This window comes from Prionailurus viverrinus, chromosome C1 (assembly GCF_022837055.1).
Source record: "Prionailurus viverrinus isolate Anna chromosome C1, UM_Priviv_1.0, whole genome shotgun sequence".
In the NCBI taxonomy this organism is placed as follows: Eukaryota; Metazoa; Chordata; class Mammalia; order Carnivora; family Felidae; genus Prionailurus; species Prionailurus viverrinus.
In genome coordinates, this window is record NC_062568.1 from 129,695,549 (window position 1) to 129,713,146 (window position 17,598).

Genomic DNA, 17,598 nt, shown 5'->3' on the forward strand with positions numbered 1-17,598 from the left:
TATTTTCTCTGACTTGAGGATTTCTTTTGCAGATACTCACATAACTCATCCACTCCCTTAATTTAGATCTCTGTTCCAACATCATCACCACAGCAAGGATTGTTCTCACCTACCTTTCTAAATGACTACACTTATCATTCCTTTAACCTTATCCTACTTTATTTTCTCCTCATGATCTTTATTATAATCTGATATTATGCAATTTTTATTTACCCCCCCCCCATGAGAATGTGAAATTCATGAGGGCAGTAGAGACTCTTATATATATGTATATGTATATATATGTGTGTGTGTGTGTGTGTGTGTGTGTGTGTGTGTGTATAATTACCAGTGCCTAGTCAGGTGCCCAACACATACAGTATTAAATGAAGGAATAAATCACAACAGTTCAGTTCAGAGTCGGTGTCAGGTGAGTGAAGAAAAGTGTTGTATAGAATGTCAGACTTTCTTTCCCACTGTTGCAACAAATTGTTTTATTGGAACTGGACTTAAACATAAAATCTTAGAAGCATAAGCCTAACACCTGACAAACTCTAAAATGTCTGCACATTAGTGAGTGAGTGACTACATAATTAGTGACAAAACATTCAATAGATATTATTTGAATAATGATCAAATGATTAAATAGCCAACTGATCAAATATTAATTGGACAGTGAACTTAGGATTCTCACAAACATAAGGAAATGTCTTTGGTGGTCTCATTCCTAAATTCTAGGTTTTTTTCCAGAATTTTATATTTTATATTTCTACCCCTGGCTTGAGAAATTTTCTCGAGCTTTGTGTTAAATCAGAACAGCATGTAAAGTTTAAATTATTTTTAAAGTTATGGCTGGTATATATGGATTTTATAGAAATTCAGCCAAGCACTTCATTTGTCGTCATTTATCATGAGAGTCCAGGTCAACGTTATTTACTCTATTCCAAGAATGTGGCGTTATCTGGTGCTTGGTTCATGTCAATTAAATTGAGAGCACAGTGCTAGGAAATGTGGAGATTCTCCAAACGAAATGACATATTTCCTGCCTTCAAAGAGTCTGTCAGTTCTAACATTAGTACAAATTGGGTCTCTTTCTGGGTATGACACTTGGTCTGTTTCCAGCTGAGTCAATCTTCGTCTTAGTTTCCCCAGCTGAAAAATAAAGCTAATAATATCACTGTCAGGAAAAAATAGTGGAGGATATTGAGGTAATGTTTAGAGTTTGAACTTGTTAGTAAGGTACAAGTTAGGTCAGTATATCCGTATATCCTAGAGTATTTTGGTTGTGTGAAACAAAAAATTTTAAAAAAGCGGAGTCTTGTCTAATATCTATTAGAACTAGAATATCTATTAGAGCTGGAATCCCAACAATCCTAACAAGAGCAACTAACCTAGTGTTTTCAAACTTAAAAAAAAATTGTAATCATGTTCAAATGAAATCTTAAGCTGGAGCGTAAGCAAATACAGTTGTTAAAAGTGGAACTATATACCTAGTTGTACACTGTTTAATAGACTTTGACATCTCTGAGACTCACCTCCTGGGAATCTGTCACATGGAAAGGACAGAGTCTGACAGTTTTATGGTCACTGGCATAATTCAGATACAGTTTTCCCTTTGGCACCATTAGAGAGAGATTACCCATTTCCAGGACAGCAATATAAGTAGTCCCAGAACGTAGAGATAAGAGGAAGAAATTTACCTGCCTTGGATATGAGTTCTACTCTTCATCTCAGCAATCTCCTCTAGATACTTTGAACTAAACCAGCCCTCTTTAACTCGAGGTATCTCATCCCTGTATTCGTGATGTCTCTTGAAAAATTAGGAACCCATCTGTGCCTAAGACTTGCCTCAATATGATGATCTGTCAACCAGTTGTGCATGTGTATACACACACACACACACACACACACACACACACCACACTTTTTAATCCCGTTCAAGTTGTTGGTCACAACCCAAAGTGTACTTGCCCCTATTTGTTCTACCAAGAAGGTGTGGACGGAGACCTTATAGTTCTTGTTCACCATTATATCCTAAGCACCTGTCATGCTGCCTGTATTCATCATGCATGCATGTGTTTATTTATTTATTCATTATTCAATTAAACACATCCATACTTTCTCTGTATCTGACACTGTTCTTAACACAGAGAAACAATGTTGATAGAATTGGTTCCTGCCTTGGTGGATCTATATACTTAGAAGTGGTACTCTATAAGTATCTGTTCAATCAATGAAAGCAGTTTATTTCCTTCCAAATAAACAATGAAGCAGTCCTGACTAGGCTTTTTTGGAGCAGATACAGGTTCACAGCAAACCTGAGCAGCAAGTACAGAGAGTTCCTGTATACTTCTTGCTCCTCCACACCCACAGCTTTCCGCACTATCAACATCTGGCACCGGAGTGGCACATGTTACAACTGATGAGTATACCTTGACACATAATTACTACCCAAAGTCCACAATTTACATTAGGGTTCAGTCTTGCTGTTGTACATTCTATGCCTTTAGACAAATGTATAATAGCATGTATCTGCCATTTTTATATCATATAGAATAGTTTCACTGTCCTCAAAACCTGGATATATTTTTAAATTTTTATCTTAAGACTTATACAAATTGTGTCTGGCATGAACCCCTCCTTAGTCACAACACAGCCATTAGGCCAAAGAGAATTTCCCCCCAGACTTGCCTTCTGCACTTCACCTCTTACAAGTGGGCTCTAGACTCGGAGCTTAGTCTCAGACCTCAAAAACAGGATCAATTCAGCACAGTACCTTCTGACCCAGTGATCCCTGAGGCACCAAACATAATTTGAAACACATATTTCCAACTCCTTTATTTTATAAGAAGGAAACAGAGATCTGCAGAGGTGATTCAGGTCAGCTGGCTAAGGAGAGGCAAAGATTATGCTAGAACAGCAGAATCAGGAACACTTATTCCAAAATTATTTCCAATGTTCCACTTAGTGATGTATTCTCTGATGAACTTATTTTCATAAGTTAAAAACAATTGATTCATAAGCCAAGATTTAATAAATGTTTCTTTGGAGGTAATATTCCAGATATAGTAAAACATTTTGTAGCAAGATTAATTGAAATTTCCCGTTGAGGAAACTGTTCTCTGAAAGCAGAAACATGATTGTGAAAGTACAAATGTTCAAGGCTTCCTTGGTGGCATTGTCCCTTCCTTTCTGAATTCCATATGTGGCTCATGAGAAGCCATTTGCAGGGCTGTGGATTTCCTTCAAACTCTATCATTTTATTTAGTATGAGTGTTATGTGGGACGCCTGGGTGGCTCAGTCGGTTAAGCGGCCGGCTTTGGCTCAGGTCATGGTCTCACGGGTCATGAGTTTGAGCCCCGCATTGGGTGCTGTGCTGACAGCTCAGAGCCTGGAGTTTGCTTCAGATTCTGTGTCTCCCTCTCTCTCTGTCCCTCCCCTGCTCATGCTCTGTCTCTCTCTCTCTCAACAATAAGTAAAGATTAAAAAAATAGTATGAGTGGTATGTGAGGATTATGATTCAATTCTGTATACATATATGTAAATACACACAAATAGGAATTTGACTCCATCGTTTGAACTTAAGTATAATTAGGACTAACAACTCTGCAGCTACTGTAATCAGAAGGGAAGAATGTCTTAAGCAGTTGAAATCCCCAGGAACCTTAGGCAAGCCAAATAAAATTACTCTCTTGGAAGTTGGCCCTGGCATGAGAATAGCCACCAGCACCTCAGGGAGAACTGCATGACATTTTTAGTAAGAGGATATAGTAAAACATTAGTTTCTTCTTCAAAAAATCATCACATTTAAATCCTTTGAGAATAGTGCAAGAGTTCGCCACTACTTCCATCTGAATATAGAATTCCAGAATTTTTTTTTGAAATAGACAGAAGCTGACAAATTCACTGAGCCAAGGGCTACAGCATCCCTCAGGGTTTCACTTGAATACTCATAACAGATGGATGTCTAGACTGTTTTCGAACACCCCAGGGACAAAATTCCACAGTTTTAATTATGAAAACCATTTATGTAATGCATTAATATGCCTGTACATGATTTTCCTACTTTATATAGCAATATGAGGATAAAATGAGATAACATGCAGAATGTTGAACACAGAGTCAAACATTACAGAATTTAATACGTTTTGCTTTTACTTCTTTTTCTGCCACCAAAAGTAAACAAAGATAAATAATTTCCAAAGATAGTAAGTTCATTGCATGGACATTTTTTTTTTCCTAATAGACTAGAAGTCTTTAGAACAGACACTATCATATTTCTTCCTGCACTCTCTGTGCCTAGCTCAATGCATTGCTCAACAGTAGGAAAGGGTATGAGGTGAATGCAGAAGAAGGGAGGGGGGAAGGAAGGAAGGAAGGAAGGAAAGAAGGAAGGAAGGAAGGAAGGAAGGAAGGAACAGAGGGAGGGAGGGAGGGAGGGAGGAAAAGAGAAGGTGGGGGATATCAAACAGGTAAACAGGCTTATATTTCTCCAATAGTTTCCTGCCACTTTCAGGATAGATAAACATCCAATTCCATAGTTTGCTTTCCAGGACAGTTCTTGCTTGTCCTGGAAACCTCCATAACCTCTATAAACATACCTCATGTTCAGCTTCAGTCACACCCAATTAATATTAATTCCTCGAATACACTGCCCTGAGCCTTTGTATACATTATACTTCTAACTGGAACATGTTCCCTGCCCCCTTATTTCTGTCTCCTCGTGAGCCTAGCTAACTTCTCCTCATCCTTTAAGCCTCAGCTAATGCATTTTATATAATCACAGCAAGTAATTTTTTTTTCAATTCTTTCCCCTCTGTCTCTGCCTGTTTCAATAAAATGTTTTGTCACTTTTTCTTTCCATGTGTTCATACATGATAGCATATTTGCTTTCCCAGGATGTACCCCAAATATTTTTTTGTTTCCCATCCTATCTGATTCGTTTATACCAAAGGCACATATAAAAAGTTTAACTATAATGTGTGCAACCTTTTTCATCCTAAATGTTGCTGGGTCCCTCCTAGTCTTTCCCTGCTAGGCATTTAGGAACCAATCTTGCAACCCCCTCCCTTAAGTAGATTATATCTTTTTGACTTTGGAACTCTGGAATATCCGGTAGGAAACTTTTTTTTTTTGTTTTGTTTTGCTGCTTCAAAACAAACTTCTTGAAGGGCTGCTTCAAAAATTAAACTTTTTATTTTACATAGTTGTAAATTCACATGCAATTGTAAGAAACAGCATGGAGAGATATCTAATACCCTTTACCCAGTTTTCTCCAAAAGTAACATCTTTTGAGACTCTAGTACAACATCACAACTAGGATTTTAATATTGATATAGTCAGGGTAAAGAACAGTTTAATCACAAGGATTCTTTGTGTTGCCTTTTAAACTACAACCACTTCCATTTCCCCAACCCTATCCCTGACAGGTGGCAACTACTAATCTATTCTCCACTTCTTAATTTTGTCATTTCAAGAATGTCATAAAAATGAGATCATATAGTATGTGACATACCAGGATTGGCTTTTCCATTCAACATAATTCCCTGGAGATTCAACTAGGTTGTTGCATATATCAGTAGTTCATTCCTTTATATTGCTGTCTAGTATTCCTTGGTATGGACATATTATGGTTTGTTTAATCAGTCACCCATTGACTGGTTGTTTCAAGGTTGTTTCCAGTTTTTGGCTATGACAAATAAAACTGCGCATTCATGTATAGGCTATTGTTCATACATTTTCATTTCTCTGGAATAGATTCTCGGGAGGACAATGTTGGGGCCATTTCCATGTTTGGTTTTATAAGAAACTATCACTTTCATTTATAGCCACAATATTACTATCAGCAACATTTACAAGCCCTCCAGCAACAGCATGAGAATTCCAGTTTTTCCTCATTCTCACCAGCATTTGGTGTTTTCCTTTAGATATTTTAGTAGGTACATAATGATATCTCTTTGTGGTTTTAATTTGCATTTTCCTAATGGCCATGATGTTAAACATCTTTTCATATGTGTTTGCCATTTCTTCATTTGCTATTTGCCACCTGTATATCCTCTTTGGTTAATTGTCTCTTTATGCCTTTTGCCTATTTCCTATTTGGATTTATTTTTTTTAACATTGGGTTTTAAAAGCTATTTGTATTAATATTCATTACCATATTAGTATTCATTAAAATTAATTTGTAATGATACTAGTATTTTGTTGGTTATATGGTTTGAAAACATTTTCTTCCAGTCTGTAGTAACATTTTCATTCTCTTAACAATGTCTTTGGCAGAGCAAAATTGTTTATTTTGATGAGGTTCAACTTACCAGCTTTTTTTTCTTCTATAGGTTATGTTTTTAATATAAAGTCCAAGAACTTTCTGTCTCCCCCTAGATCCAAGTATTTTCTCCAATTTTTTTTTCAAAAAGTTTTATAGTTTTATGTTTCACATGTAAGTTCATGATCCATTTTAAGTTAATTTTTGTAAAAGGTGTTAAGTGTAGGCCAAGATCCTTTGTTTTTGTTTTTGTTTTTTTCCCTGTGGTTGTTCATTGGCTGCAGCATAATTTTTTTTAATTTTATTTATTTTTAATTTGTTTTTTGAAAGAAAGAGAGAGAGACAGCATAAGCGGGGTAGGGGCAGAGAAAGAAGGAGACATAGAATCTGAAAGCAGGCTTCAGACTCTGAGTTGTCAGCATAGAGCCCAACACAGGGCACGAATCCACGAACCATGAGATCATGACCTGAGCCAAAGTCAGATGCCCAACAGGCTGAGCTACCCAGGCATCCCATGCAGCATCATTTGTTGAAGAGGCTACCTTTCTCTCATTCAGTTGTGTTTGAATCTTTGCCAAAGATCAGTTGAGCATATTTGTGTGAGTTTATTTCTGGGTTGTGTAATATGTTCCATTGATCTATGTGTCTATCCCTTCCCCAATACCACAGTACCCTGATTTTTATTACTATGCAGTAAGTTTTAATAGAAGATGGAGCAAGTACTCTCACTTTATTCTTCTTTGTCAAGATTGTTTTAGCTATTCAAGAGCCTGTTCCTTTCCTTTCCTTTTTTTGTTTTTTAATATTTATTTATTTTTGAGACAGAGCGAGAGACAGAGTGCAAGTGGTGGAGGGGCAGACAGAGGGAGACACAGAACCTGAAGCAGGTTCCAGTCTCTGAGCTGTCAGCACAGAGCCCGATGTGGGCTGGAACTCACAAACCGTGAGATCATGACCTGAGCCGAAGTTGACGCTTAACCTACTGAGCCACTCAGACGCCCCAAGCCTGCTCCTTTTCAAATAAATTTTAGAATATGTTTGTCCCTATCTACAAAAAAGCTTGCTGGGATTTTGATAGAAACACTAATAAAACTATAGATCACTTTGGAGATAATTGACATCTTTATTATGTTGAATATCTCAATACCTGAACATGATAGGTCTCTCCATTTGTTTAAGTTTTCTTTAATTTCTTTTATCAGCATTTTGGAATCTTTAGTACATAGTCCTGTACATGTTTTGTTAAATTTATATCTCATATGTCATTCTCTTTAAAGAGATTATAAGTGGTATTATACTTTTAATTTCAGTTGCCACATATTAATTTTTAGGATATAGTAAAGCAATTGATTCATTTTTATTGAGAAGTGATTCATATATCATAAAACTCACCATTTTTGAGTGGCATACATTTCTTTGAGTTTATCTTATTTGGGATATGCTCAATTTCTTGAATCTGTAGTTCTATTTCTTTTGTTAAATTTGGGACAATTATTACCTTATTATTTCTTTGAATACTTTTTCAGTCCTGTTCTCTCTTTTCTCCTTCCAGAATTCATGATATCAATATTAGTTCTTTTGTTATTGTTGCATAGGTCTTTAAGACTCTGTTCATTTTAATTTCGGTCTATTTTCTCTCTATTGCCTGGGTTGTATAAATACTATTGATCTGGCTTCATGTTCCCTAATTCTATCCTTTCTAATCTCCATTTTACTATTGAGCCTATCCAACATTAAAAAAAAAAAAAACTTTATTATTGCATTTTTCAGTCCTATATTTTCATCTAGTTCTTGTTACGACTTCTATATCTTTGTTGAGATTTGTAATTGCTGACTTCTAAGCAAAGCAAATAACTACCAAAAATAGGAGAAAACTGTATGCGAAATTTTAAAATCACCTGAAATCCCATCTCAAGGAGTTTATCTATGATGAGATCAAATGAATGTTTTTGTCTTTAGTATATCATGTTCACATCTGTATGCCTGTTGTGATCCATTAAACAATGGAAGATAATGTCCAAAGTTGGCTCACTAAATTTCTCTTTACTACATTGCACTCTTCATTCGTTCATTCATTTATTCACTCTCTCATTTGATTTATGTCTGTTGACTACCTCATATAATCCCCCAAAACTAGGGATATAAAGACTAAGGTATGTTTTTACCCCATTTTTCCTACACAGCTTAGGAGGTGACCTCTGAATTTACCCAAAGGCCCTTTTCAAAAATTTGGATATATCTTTGACTCCACCCTCTTGATTAACCCCACTTCCTCCCAACCCATTAACAAGTTTAAAATTTTCTCTCCAAATTAGATCTTGAATCCATAGAATTCTCTCCATATTTATACCAACATCTTTCCTCTGGGTTTTTTACCCACCTTTCAGGATGATCTCTCAGCTTCCTCTCTTAACCAGCAACCAAGTAATCATTTAAACATGTAAATAGGAACATGTCAGTGCCCTCTTTAAAATCCCCCAATGGCTTCTTACACATGAAGAAGAAAATGCAAATTCTTCATCATGGACCTCAAGGGTTTGTCTTTTTTTCCACTCTATTTTGTATCACTCTACTCTCTAATCTCTACACTTCTCCCACTTGTCCAACCCTCAACCTCCTTTCTACCCTGAGTTCTCTGTCCACATATTTTTCTCAGGCTGAACATTCATTACCCTTCTCTGGCAAATTCCCATTCAATGTTTTCCACTTCTTTTTGAATGCAGAATCTCAAATATTATCTTTCAGTTTCTTCATAAGACCTCCCTATACCCCTAGTCTAAATGTGTAACTCCCACTTATTCCCTCTTGTTCCACTGTTATTTTTCTCAGAGTTCTTACCTCAGTATGGAGCTACAAATTTGATTTATGTTGGTTTAATATTTATTTCTTCAACAAGGACATATGGACTATGAGGACAAGGGTTATTACACCATTATTTATAAATATACACTTAATGAGCATCACAGTGCCTGGCACACAGTAGGTGCTTGATACATATTTTTGAATAAGGGTCAGAATCTTGTCTTCAATTTATGACCAAACTGAGGAGAGATATACACAAAACCTAGATATTCTGAGTGTTATATTCCCTCCTTTCTGCCACATAAGGTGTACATCTTGCAAATATATCAAGGATGGGAAAACAGCAATTGAATAATTCTGTTCCATCATTCCTTGTGCCTGGTGAGTCCTGTTGTTCAATGTCTCCTCTGGGTCTCTCTGTTCTAATTACTGCCAGCAACCTCTGACAGCTCCACTCTTTTAGACTTATTTCCCTGAAGTCCCTCAAGGCCGTCAACAATTTATTTATTGAGAGCCTTTATTCAGCAATTATTTATTGAGCATCTCCTGTATATCAGGCACTGTGTTTGGAGCTGGAGGAAAAACAGTAGACAAGATGAAGAGACAGATTCTTAGCTTCTGTGGAATTCATATTCTATTATTGAAGACAGTCAAAAATTAACAAGATTTCAGATAGTCATAAGTAGTATAAAAATATAAAAAGTGATGTGGTAGAAATACACTGGTGATATGGGGTGAAATGGGGCTGCCTTTGACTAATGGATTAGATATGATCTTTCCAAGAAAATAGATTTGAATTGAGCTATAAATACTATGAATGAACCAACCATGTGAACATCCAGGAAAGAAGGGCATTCCAGGCAGAGCAAATAACTATTATAAACATAGGAGAAAAGTAGGTATGTTTGGAGAGCAGATGGAAGGTCATTATGAGCTATGATGATTAACAATGAAGTTGAGGAGGTAGGCAGGAACCAGCTCATGCAAGACTATTCAGTCCATAATGGGCATTCAGAATTTATTCTGAGTATGCAGGGAAGCCCCAGGAGGGGTTTAAAACAAGAGTGACACAATTAAAATTTTATTTAAAAAGGTCATTCCGGCTTCAATGTAGAGATAGTTTGTAGGTGGGCAAGAATAGAAAGAAGCCAGTTATAATGCTGTCTTCATAGTTTATGACATGGTTTATGTCATAGTGATGACAACCTGGTGGGAAAGAGAGAAGAGGTTTATTATAGTTTTGAGGTCATACCAGCACTCCTGAATCCCCCTCATTCCTTCTCCAGTTATTACTCTCTCCCCTATAGGGAAACTACTGAATTTTGACAGCATAGACAGGTGTTTGTTTGGTTTTGTAATTTATGTGATAGGAATCACGTAGTACGAGCTCTTGTATCTTTCACATTTTTCCACATTGTTGCATGCATTTGTCATTTAATCTTATGGCTGTATATTATTCCATTACGTGATTCTATCAACATTAATTCATTTTCCTGTTTATGACATGTGAGTGATTTCCCACATTTGGGACTATGACTAATAGTGCTGCTATGAACGCTCTAGTGCATGTTATGTGGTGACATGGAGTAGAATTACTAGGGTATAAGATACACATATGCTAGCTTAGAATATAGTTCCAGTTTTCCAAAGTAATTGCACAGGTTTACAGTCTCACTAGCAATTCTAGTTACTTGGTATTTTATGTGTATTTACAAATTAGCCATTCTGGTGGGTGCAAGAGGCATCAATTTTTATTTTCTTTGATATATTTGTTCTGTGTGTTTACTTTCTAAAGCTTTTTAGGCCCTTGGCTTGTACTCTCTTTATTTATTTTATGTTTAGACAGTACCTTCCAAATCTGAATACCTTTCCTCTCATTGGTAGGCTTGTCATCCTCTGTTAGTCGGTGCTGCTGGACAGAAGAAAACACTTGCTTTCAGATTGTGCCTTCATATGCCTTGTTACCATTGAAATACAAAAATATTTCATTTCCAATAATCTCACATTGTCTTACAGTGATCATAGACTCTAATCATTATTTTGTGAATTCCACCAAAGTGTCATCAATAGATGGTTTCAAAGTCTCTTATCTCTTCAATTATTCTTCTTTGAATAATTTTCATCCTTCCTTGTTTTTGTGAGCCCATTTTCCCTTTAAACCAATCTCTACTTGTTTCTGCCTCAATGGTATTTGTTCCCCCTTCCTCCACCCATTTTTACCTAGTCTAGGATCCAAAGTAACTCTTAGGCATTTTTTCTATTTTGGTATGAAGTTGTATTTTATACATGAACTTAATTTCCCAGAAATTTTAGAAGAGTTGTTTTACCTAGAGAAAAAAAGGGTCATGGAATGGAAATTATTCTTAAATGCTTTGAAAGAAAGAGGTCTTCAACAACCAACGATATTGAAGACGATTTTCACAAATATGGTAGAATTATGACCGACTCATTCCTAAAGTAACTTGTGACCTAAGAGTTAAACACTTCCTTACAAACAGTAGCCAATCAAAATGATTAATGTTTCTGGAACTTTGCTAATCATGGCACCATGTCAAAAGGTTAATTAGTTCAACTGAAAGTTATGGTCATAGTAATTTAGGATTGGATCCACAGTGGTGCTTGTGGGAATAGCCATTGACTCAGAAAATAAAGGACAGTAAAGATCTCCTAGTAGGCCAATTGAATTCCTTTGTATGTGTGTCTGTAAAAACATGTTTTGTGTGATATTGCCACCAGTTAATGAGATACTGAGGTGCTATCTCTTGAGTCCCTGTTGTTACATGGTTCTAAGTTCTACTTCCTTTTTTGTTTTGTTTTGTTTATTTGAGAGAGAGAGAGAGAGAGATAGAGAGAGACAGACAGACAGACAGACTGAAAGCTGGGGAGGGGCAGAAAGAGAGGGAGACACAGAATCTGAAGCATACTCCAGGTTCTGAGCTGTCAGCGCAGAGTTCAATGCAGGGCTCAAACTCACAAACTGTGAGATCACGACCTGAGCCGAAGTCAGCACTTAATCAACTGAGCCACCCATGTACCCCTATGTTCTACTTCTATATGATTATAAGCTGCATAGCACAAATCTCAGATTAAGCTATTACCTTTTTACTGTCCACTCTTGGGTTCTAGGCATGGTTGCATAAATTATAGAATAGATCTGCTGGAGTTCTGTAGTGACTGAGAAGATTTCTGCAAAAGAACATAAACTGTCTCCATTGCTGAACTTCAAGCATATCTGATAATGCCTGATGAATCAGTGCTCTGGTTCCAAAGAAGTCAAATTATGAGCAGGAGATTAAGAACTGTATGGAAAGAGTTCATTCCAAAGGAAGAAGAAACCAGGCAGTTGGCTGAGGTCCAACAACAAAGCCTTTAGTCATCAGAGGAGGAGGAACTTAGTGTAATGTTTTAGCCGATCGATACATGATTTCATTCCAGGCTCAATTTCAAGGACCTATAAATTAAAACAGAAAGACTTCTTTTACTAAGTGCTAATAAGTTGTGGCATAAACAACACTAATTTCACCACCGTAACAAAAATTTGTTTAAAAATATTCAGAGGGAATATTTTTAGCTCCATAGACCACAGACAGACACCTTTGTTGTGACTGAGGGCTCAGAGTGGATTTTCAGAAGCCGTGGGTGCCCAGGAAAGCTGCAGGAAAGACTGCCATGGTGGTCAGCAACCTCAGCATCCCTGAGGATGGCAAAGGCCAGTAGGAGGGAAATGGATGCTGGTGGAGCATCACGTGGAGCACACAGTGCCTATGGAACAGTACGGACACCATATGTTACGTCCTCTTCCTGACAATTTGTGAAATACTTCCAGGGGTGGGGAATCTCAGACTTATTTGTAGCCAGGTGTGTACAGAAAGTAGTAGAGAAGGAGGTGGTTAAACTACAGGCGAAAGGGTTTTGCGGAAGTTGGATTTTCTTTTATTTAGCAGGTCAAGCCAGAGACAGGATAATTTAAGTTATAATAAGATAACAAATTTTATATTAGCTCTAATTTTGAAATTTTTCTCTGCATAAGTGCAACTATCCATCTATATAGTCACACATTTATACATTTTATCCACATTCATTGACTGCCTTTATTTTTTCCCTCTGAAGCCAGAAACAAACAAACAAAAATATTTGTCATTGTGGTTGTGTAGCAGGATTCTCACTCAGAGGGACCAGACACTGAGGTCTTTTTTTTCCAGGAAGCAGATTTATTAGTGCTAGCATGGACTCAACAGGCTAAGACCCCAAAAGGCTGAGCCCAGAACTCAGCAGAGTGCAGCCTTTTATGCAATTTCTATTTCTTTGTCTCCCATATATGGTGACACATATCTTCTGATTGGACACTGTTCAAGTTACAAAACCCTGTCAGAGTTATGCATACATGTATAGGAGTTGACTGGGCTATGTTGGCCCCCTTTTATCTGAGAAGGCTTTCACCACATTCCTTAGGGAGGGGCTCAACCTCTACCACAGTTGGGCTTGTTACAAAGTTTCGGCCATATTTTGGTTCTTTGTCTTAATTAAAGTCAATTCTAAAGTTTTTTCTTAGGTTCCCATCTCTCTTTGGTTGAATTTTGAAAATTGTTCTTAGAACCTTAAAGTAACTATTGTTATGCCCAGAATTCGTGATCCCCAAAGACCACTAGGGAGCCGAGTCCGATGCAAAAGCAAAAGAGCCTTTATTCGAGCTAGCTCGAGCTCAATGCCCTACCTGCACCGACGCAGCAGTGAGATACCAGGGAGAGAGAGCGAGTTTCAAAAGGACAAAGGTTTTATTGGGGCCTAGGGGCAGTTGGTGAGGTAATGGCTGTGGCCTCAGCCGATTGGCTCGGGAAGGGTCGTGGCCTCGGCCAATTGGCTGGGGAAGGGTCGGAGTCCTGTTACACAGGTCGCTGGGCATGTTTTGATCAGGAAGCTTGAACAGGTGAGCGGGAGGTTACTCAAGGGGAGGAGGCGCGGTCTGAGGTTTCTGCGATTTTCCCGGAAAAGGGGTCATGTCGGGGACATAGTCACTCAAGATGGAGGACACAGAACAAGATGGAGTCGGCTGGCGTAGGCCCGCCCTTTCACTATATGTTTTTTTAAAAACTGTATCAACAAAAATGGACATATTTGTTGCATAAATTATTAGTTACTAAATGCTCACCATCCTTCCCTCCTGATTCTAGTCAATGGAGAATAAAATCAAGGGACTAAATAAGGAACAAAACTAAGTACCAACTTTTTTACTGGTAGAGCTGAATTGAGAACTCAACCCGGATCGGGGGCCAGAATGGCACTTCTCATGGTCAACCCCCTGAACCGAGATTCCTGAGCATAAGACAAGCTGAGGGTAAAGTACAAATAACTTCCCCCCTCTAACCCCCCCCCCCCCCCCCCCCCCCCCCCCCCCGCAACACTACCACAGATGGGATATGTGTGATATTCCTCAGGCTTTCCTGGCTGCCCAAGAGCAAAGGAACAGAAGGAAAACAAATGGTTAACTGATAGAGATCACTGTCATGCAGGACTCATTCTCCATCAGTTTACAAATATCTTAGTAAATTATAAGAAAAAGGCAATCTTGTCAACAGCCTAATCTCCAGAAACCTATAGACTCAGTTTCTTGGAGCCCCAGTATCACCCTCCCCTCCACAGTGATGTGGAGAACAAAGGCAAGAAGGAATTGGTAGGTAAGATTAAATTTCTTTATAACTTGCAACCCATTGACAGATACTTGAGATACACTCAGAGTATAACATTCCTCCAGGAACTCCCTATTGTCTTAATGTTAATGCCTTACCAGAGGGAAAACACTTTAGCTTGACAATAACAAGGTCTCCAGTATCTTTTAAGTCCTCTTTAGCATTTGAAAGTCCTTCTGGAGGCCTCCCTTTTGTCTTTATCTCCCCCAACTTTATAAGGGGTCACTGTTCACCACCCCAGTGCGGCTCTTTCAGCCCACAGGTCCAGTCATGTGCTTTAATAAAATCACCTTTTTGTACCAAAGACATCTCAAAAATTCTTTCTTGGCCATCAGCTCTGGACCCCACCACTCTAAAACCGTATCACAGGGAAGGATTCATTCATTCACAGGCAATATTCATTCATTCACATTCATAGATGCTGGATTCATTAGATGCAGGATCCACCAGGACACTTTTTTGGTTTGGTGATCACAAAGGTTGTGGGAGTGCAAGATGGTCAGACTCTCAGCCCTTGAGGATACATGGGTAATTAGAATTGGTGGCTGAGGAGGATTACTTAGCAATGCCACGTTTCAACACAGTAGCCCTGCCTTCCAGTGAATGTGGCCAACAGATGTTAAGTTCACCATTGGGATATTTTACCTCTGCTCCAATGTGTGGAGTATGTATAGACTGTCCTCTCTCCAAGGAAAAGGGTAGAAAGAAGTCTTCCCCAATACTCCCAAACTTTGTGCTCATTTAATTGTGTTTAACAACCAAGCCTGTGGCCAGCAAAGGTTGTGGCTATACCTCTTTGGAGGATGGTCTAGTAGAGTATCAGAGACATCCCACTCCCCATCACTGCCCCTCTGGTCACTCTCCTTCTGAGTCAATAGTGAATAGTTCAGTTTTTGTACCCAGGAAGCTCCAACAAAACTCCAAATAAAGCATTAAGTGCTGTAACTCACAGAATACAATGTACTCAAGGCCAAAAACTCAAGGCCCATTCAATTTGCAATCTCAAATTATGCCCAGCTTCATTGTCAAATATTTCCTATTAGAAACTAGACAAAAAATCCATACAAAAGCAAGAGTACCTCCAATAATACAGTATAGCTTTACAGTATCTGACACAATTGAAATTCCTCCTATTATTAGAAAGGAATTAAAGACCAAAAGCAAAATCTGATTCAAGTTAATTAAACTTCAAGGAAATCAAAAGTCCAAAATGTTGCCTATTCAATATGTTTCTATTTTCAGGAAGAAGGAGCTCAGTCATATGCAATCTGGGTTCTTTCAAGAGCAGATTGTCCTTTTTTCTGTGGGTATAGGAGTAGCCCCTTTGGCAACTTCAGAATTTAATTACTCCAATTTCAAGTCACATTCATGTGTGACATGTTATCAGACAAAGAATCCAAAGAGTCTATAGGACATGTAAAATGATCTCAGCTGCAGCCCTCGCTCATACAATTTAGAAGAGACAAGATAATTTCAATCCTCCTGCAACAGTCATCCCCATACATAATATAATGTCACAGTGCAATTGCCAGCGTTGAACCATAGCAGAAAAAAAAAAAAAAATAGAGTAGATTTGACTTCAGTCTTACCAGAATGCCCCGGTAGTCTAGGCCAGTTCATTTTGAGCCCTTACACCAGGGACTTACATTCAGTTATAAGAATGTTTCCATTAAGAGGTTAATTGTGACATTGTTTCCCATATGTGATATACTTCTACATTTTGCAAAAATTGTAAATTTGCTGTGGTGGCCTCTCCAGCCTCCAGGCCTTATTTGAAGCTTTCTTCTTTCACTTTATGTGCATTTCCCCTCTTTTCATTTCCCTATCTCCTTTGAGCCATGGGATTCTGGCATGATGCTGGCATATGGATACTGAGGAGTGAGCCTGCCTCGCTGCCTGGGGATACAATCTCCATTTCCTCTTGAGAGCTGGGTGCCCTACATTTTAAAAGAGCCAATGCTCCAGAGTGCATGGCATTACATCACATCCTCCACAATGTCAATCTTCTGCTCTTTTTCTGGATTTCTTCAACTTCAGAAACATCTAAGGGCATTTTTAGCTGTGTACCATTTGCTGCTCCTGCCTCTTCTGGAATTCCTTGAGCCTGGGAACCTTGAGTGTTAGGGGGATCTTTCCCTTGTCTTCACATCTGCCTCAGCTGGAGATTTCCCTTCAAAATATTCCTGAGCTGAAGCTCCTATTGATTTTTCCAATCTATGTACCCTTAGTGGATGAAGAGGGGAAAAATATATCCTTTCCATGTGTACTTCATCCAGTGCTGCTTTCCCAGGGTTTTAAAGCTGGTAGCACCTGAACCCCTTCCATAGTATCCCAAACACTGCTCCGTGGCCTCTCTTTTCTCATCATTTTCCATTTGCCTCCAGTGTTTGACTCTTCCAGCCAGGCCCGGGTGAGCTTTTAAATTTGTACTCGCTCCCTAAACTATTCTCTTTCTTCCTCTAAAGCAACAATCACAATATTAATAATAACAACCACCACTTATTAAATACTTATGGGGTGCCAGATCCTGTGCCAAGATATTTAAAGATAAATGTGTTTATTTCCCACAATGACAATTTTGAGGGTTAATGAGGTTAAGATATTTTCTGAAGTTTATAAAATTTAAATTAACCTAAAATTGAGAGGGAGGGGGAGGGGCAGAGAGAGAAGAGGAAGAAAAAGATGAATTATCCACTGTCCACATTTCAGTAGAACATCTCTAGCCCTAATAAATGTGCCCTAAGTTCCTCCCCTTACCAGTCAGTTAATTTACTCTTTCTCCAACAGAGAAGAAGAAGCGAGGGGGTAGAGACTGTCAGGAAATACTTATTCCAGTGCTGGAGAAAGCTAATGCTTCCCTTGTG

At 38.2% G+C, this 17,598-nt stretch overlaps 1 protein-coding gene and 1 long non-coding RNA gene across 4 annotated transcripts in view; one reads left to right on the plus strand and one right to left on the minus strand.

The window, feature by feature from the left end:
• Positions 1-17,598, plus strand: part of PLPPR5 (phospholipid phosphatase related 5) — a 220,275-nt gene that overhangs the window by 23,863 nt on the left and 178,814 nt on the right. The gene's annotated exons all lie outside the window — the stretch shown is intronic.
• LOC125173116 (uncharacterized) lies at positions 10,087-13,801 on the minus strand. The gene is made up of 4 exons (XR_007154932.1): positions 13,762-13,801; positions 12,146-12,498; positions 10,897-10,959; positions 10,087-10,253 (listed from the first exon to the last, which is right to left on the minus strand). It is a non-coding gene; the product is annotated as an uncharacterized LOC125173116 (long non-coding RNA).